Consider the following 293-nt stretch of genomic DNA (forward strand, 5'->3'; position numbering starts at 1 on the left):
CCACATATATGAGTAGTAGTGGGTATGAATGGGGAAATCCAGAGGGCTAGATATGTAATTAATTCTGTGATGTTACAGTCTGATTATACACTGAGACATACTGATAAAAATATAATTTCAGAATATTAATTGCACATCATGTATTATGTAGTTACTCATTCTTATTTACATTTTTATTGCAGTAGCTGATAATCTATTCTATGAAGAGTTGTCAGAAGTAACTACCGCAGATTAACAAAGTTATCAGTTGGACTTCAGTGAAACCATTTTGATGAGTGGTTCTTAACGTTTTT

The sequence above is a fragment of the Penaeus monodon genome, chromosome 30, assembly GCF_015228065.2.
Source record: "Penaeus monodon isolate SGIC_2016 chromosome 30, NSTDA_Pmon_1, whole genome shotgun sequence".
NCBI classification, from domain to species: Eukaryota; Metazoa; Arthropoda; class Malacostraca; order Decapoda; family Penaeidae; genus Penaeus; species Penaeus monodon.